Here is a 4,743-nt window from a genome sequence, read left to right as displayed (position 1 = left end):
TTTGCCATGAAGTCGCATTGTTGGAATGTTGAGCTCGATAGGCTGCAAAGCCTCTTGACCATAGACCAAGTGAAATGGTGTGAAGTCCGTGGCTTCCCTATATGTGGTTTGATATGCCCACAAGGCACCATCCAAGAAGTCATCCCATAATTTTGTCTTGTTTTGCACCATCTTTCTAATGATTCCTGCAATGACACCATTAGCCTTCTCCACCAAACCATTTGACTGTGGGTAGTATGGTGTGCTATGACGATGTAGAATGTGAAGCTCTTCACAAACTTCTGTGAGCAAGCCCTTCCTAAACCCTGGACCATTATCAGAAACAATCTCCAAAGGTGTGCCAAATATGCAACAAATGTGATTGTACACAAACTTGCTAATTTTCCTCTCATTCACTCTTGCCACACTTTGAGCTTCCACCCACCTAGTCATATAGTCTACAGCCACTAGAATGTAGAGTTTACCATTTTTTGTCCTAGGCAGAGGACCCATAGCATCAATGCCCCACTTTTTAAAGGGTCCATTTGCAAGAACTATTTGCCTCGGGCCATGCACCAAACTTCTATTTCCATTTATCTGACAATTGTGATAGCTTTTACACCAATGTTGAACGTCCACATGCAAGCTTGGCCAAACATACCCCGCAAGCAAAATCTTCTTCACAGTTGATTCTTGGGCAAAATGACCACCACATGCCTCTTCATGCAAAACTTTTAGAATGGCTGGAATTTCCTCGATAGTTGGTACTCTTCTGCACACTTGATCCTTCCCTTTTTGATAGAGGGAGCCTTCTAGGAAGAGATAGAAACTTGCCTTCTTCATGAGTCTCCTCTTCTGAGCCTTCGTGAAGTCTTGTGGAAACTCACCCTCCAAAATGTAGCCAATAATGGGAGCCAATGACTCCAATCCCTGGTATCTTGGTTGCTTGACAGTTGCTGCCACAATGATGACCTGCACTTCTCTCTCAACACATGTAACTGCTTGTTGTGCAAGTAAATCGGCATCTTCATTTTGTTTCCTCGGAATATGATATAGTTGCACTTCTTCAAGCTGATTAAACATCTTACGAATGGCATGAACTTTTGTCCTTAAGCTTTCATTCTTGCATGTCCAAATGCCTAAAATCTGTTTAACAATGAGAAGTGCATCTCCCTTTACCATGAGACGTTTTATCCCTTGGCCAATGCACATCTTCAAACCATGAAGTAGTGTGTCGTATTCTGCTTCATTGTTGCTAGTTGAACCTGGTAGATTGACCTTCTCTTTCATGACCACCTCTCCACTTGGGTTGAGCAACACTAGCCCTCCCCCTGCTTTCCCTGTGGCTCGTCGAAAAGCTCCATCAAAGAACAAGGTAAAAGCATTGGGAATACTTTTTGGTGGTGGCAATGGTAGGGTCTTTACTTGAGGCACCTTAATTTCCTTCTCATGTACCCTATAAGTGAGAATCCCTGCCAATTGTGCACGCACACTATCTTCTACCTTGAAAGAGTATTGGAACTCTTGCAAATCCATAATCCACTTTGAGATCCTAGTACTAAGATTCATTTGAGATGACACCCAAGGGAACAAATTTTGTGCAGTGAGAATTACAAAAGGTTTTGGTAGTAGGTAGGATCTAAACTTTCTCACCGCAAACATGAGAGAAAGCATCATGAGTTCTGCTTCTGTGTAGTCTAGCTCTCTCCAAAGCATTCATGACCCTACTAGCAAAGTAGATGGGTCGCATCCTTGTACTATGGGGATCTTGTTGTAGCAACACAGCACCAATTGTTTCCCTTCCAACACTAGAGCTAACAAAGAATGTGTACTCCCAACTAGGAGACATGAGTGTTGGTAGCTCTGACAAAATGACTTTAATGTTACAAAAATACTCTTCAAGCTCATCAGACCATGAAAATTCTACTTGTTGTGTCAACTTTTGCAAAGGATGAAGCAACTCCGAGGCTAAGTGAATGAAGCGTGACATATACTTCACCTTCTGAATGAAAGAGATGACCTCCTTAAGACTCTTCGGTGATGGGAGCTCAATAAGAGCCTTTGCCTTTGAAGGATCCACCTCAATGCCTTTATAGGAAACCTTGTGACCGAGCAAGATCACTTCATCCTCACCTATGTGGCACTTGTCGGGGTTGAGTTGACCTCCCATGTCGTAGAGCTTCTTTAAACCTTCTTCTACCCTTTGTAGTTTCAATGATTTTGAGCTATTAATGCAGAAATCATCAATGAACACCCTAATTGACTTTCCAAAGAATGCTTGAAACACCATGTTCATGAAACGTTTGAATGTTGCAGGAGCATTTCTCAGACCAAATGGCATGACTCTAAAAGCATAACAACCCCAAGGAGTGATAATGGTTGTTTGCAATTGATCTTACAATGCGATACCTATTTGAAAGTAGCATGAGTAGCCATCACACACAGTGTACTTCTCATGACCAGCTACCTCATTTAGTATCTCATCCTGAAATGGGAGGGGAAAGTGATCTCTTTTTGTTGCCTCATTGAGTGGACGGTAAACCACACACACCCTCCACTTTCCGTTTTTCTTAGGAGTGACAACAACGGGAGAGACCCACTCTGAATTCTCCACTGGATAAATGAAACCTACTGCTAGAAGCTTTCTTACCTCCTTGAGTAAAGCCTGCTCCTTGATGACTCCTAGCCTTCGTAGCTTCTGAGCCTTAGGTGTGGCCTCTGGCTTCAACTCAATTTTGTGTTGAACAGCATCTACTGCACGCACATCGGTGTAGTCTTTAGCAAAAAGCCTAGGAAATTTCCTTAGCACACATTTCAAACTCCTCTCTTTCATCCTTTGTAAGTGTTGTAGATAGCATACCTTCTAGCATTCTTTCATCTTCCACTTTTTGGTTCTCTTGGGAACCTACCTCCTCCAAACCTTGACAAGAGGTCTCTTGGTTGGTTGGCTTAAACCTTACCCCCATGACTTCGATGGAAGACTCCTCTTCAGTAATGCTGCCGCTACTTTCTTCTTATGAAGTGTTATCGGTCCAACCTTCTTCCGTCTCACTTTGAGATGATTCTTCATGGAGCTCCTCTTGGCGTTGCTCCTTCATGTCAAAGACAACCTTCTTATGATTGTCATTCCTGCAAATTAGTTTTCCACTCTCCCAATCCTGCAAAGCTCGCATTTTCATTAGCCATGGTCTCCCTAGGATAAATGGGTGACCATTTCCTTTGGTAGACATGACATAGAAATCCACTGCCTTCTTAATGCCAAAGGCCTCCACAAAAACATTTTTGCAAATGCCTACGCACCTAGCCTTGCTATTGTTTGCCATCTTGACCTTAATTTCAGGTGTCTCATGGATGTACATGCCTAGTTTTTGCATGAGTCCCTCTGTCATGATGCAAATTTGTGCACCCCCATCCACTAGACCTTTCCTAACCAATCTCCCTTTTATGTAACAATCTAGCACAGGTGTAATGTCCTCATTCATTTCAGCTTGTGCAATTTTTACAACAGGCACACTCTCTTTTACCTTTCTCCTAGTGCTAACTGCCCTTGTTAAATCCCTCCTAACTTGTGGACATAATGCAAGAAATTGAGGCCATGAGAGATCAGGACCCTTACCTCTCATGTCTTCCAATAGGTTGTATGGATCCATTCCATGTCCAGGAGGAAAGTCTTGGAGGTTGATACGACGTCGAGTCCTCTTAGCTTCCTTGGTCTCCTTTGCCTTCTTTTCTTGTCCATGGTCACTTTGTGATGTAACTCCTTCTTTCTCCTTACCTTTCCCTTGGCCACGCTTAATGCCATTTTCTTCCATGTCAACCTCTCTTGAATTTGTCACCTCTACCACATGCACGTTTGGGTCTTGCAAAGGTGGAACTCCTTCCACTCCTTGTGGAGGTGGTCTTGCTCCATTTGGCCTTTGTATAAGCCGTGATTGCTGACTAGTTCCTTCACCTGCATTCATCACTGGGTAATTCAAGTTAGGTCTCCCTGGCTCCCCACGAGGCCACGGACAATTATACATCCCATGTCCAGACTCACCGCAATTCCAACATTGCAAGACTCTCCTAGGTCATGGGTCTCGCTCTTCAGACTTCTTTGCTTGTCCCTTTGGACCTACAGCTTGTGCAAGGTGAATTGACAAGCTGCTTAAAGATTCATTTAACTTCTCAATCACTTCCGCCGTTACCTCAGGAAGCTCCTTAGATGTTGATGCTTGTGAATTACCTTTGGGTCTAAGACCTTCTATTGGAACCTCCCCCCTTAAGCACTTGAGTTTCCTATATTTCTCAGCAGCCCTAATTTCAGCTGCATCAAAGGTAGCAGGTGCACCCGCCTCAACTTTTACCTTAAGGTCAGGAGAGAGTCCGACTATGAACCTCTCCTTCTTTAGAAATTCTGAATAAAGAAATATATACATGGTGGGACTAGTGTATGGACTATTCATGGACTTTAGCTCAATGAGCACATGGTGTTAGAATAATGAGTAAAAATAATAATAAAAATATGGAGGAGTTGTGGATATGGAAAGATATTGGAATCATATGATATGGTGCCTCCTTGAATTATTTTGGGTGAAAGAGGAAAAGGTATGCAAGTAAATAATATAATAAACGTAAACAATGAGTAGAAATCAATTTTTTGTTTTCACGAGGGTGAGGGTGAAAATGTGGGAGTGATTTGTATAAAGGAAAAATATGAGGTTAGAGTATGTACATATTGGCAAAAAATATAATTATGGTGTAAGAGGATGAAAGAAGGTGTAC

The sequence above is a fragment of the Adiantum capillus-veneris genome, chromosome 1 (genome assembly GCF_014529385.1).
Source record: "Adiantum capillus-veneris isolate H3 chromosome 1, ASM1452938v2, whole genome shotgun sequence".
In the NCBI taxonomy this organism is placed as follows: Eukaryota; Viridiplantae; Streptophyta; class Polypodiopsida; order Polypodiales; family Pteridaceae; genus Adiantum; species Adiantum capillus-veneris.
Note: the sequence above shows the minus strand (reverse complement) of the source record.